Below are 446 nucleotides of genomic sequence, written 5' to 3' on the forward strand. Positions count from 1 at the left end.
GAATATAGTTCGCTACTCGCACCGCCCACCCTCTTGTGTGTCGTTTCATGTTGAACACTTCGCAAGTGTTGCTTACTTTTTACATGCTCCCGCTGTACACTGTAATGTGGACAACTGCAGGATGTACATCGCCCCCCCCCCTCCACCCTGCCTTCGCACGCTGGTCGTTCAGGTGCTTGCGTGTTCAATGCCCTTCGCAGCTGTTCACTGGCATTCGCATGTCGAAGCGCTCAGTCTACGTCGTGGTACGGCCTGTGTCCACTGTCCGCTGATATCGTAAGCTTAATCCTCACATTGTACTGCACATAGGTCCGTATGTACTGAATGATACGCTGTGGCACATGTGTGACCGTACGACTGCGCCCAACAACAGCGAACCATACGGTCCAAATGTTGTGCACTCAGCCACGTGCCGTCTCCCCATAACAGCTACATTGCAGTGTGGT

This window comes from Schistocerca cancellata, unplaced genomic scaffold, assembly GCF_023864275.1.
Source record: "Schistocerca cancellata isolate TAMUIC-IGC-003103 unplaced genomic scaffold, iqSchCanc2.1 HiC_scaffold_632, whole genome shotgun sequence".
NCBI classification, from domain to species: Eukaryota; Metazoa; Arthropoda; class Insecta; order Orthoptera; family Acrididae; genus Schistocerca; species Schistocerca cancellata.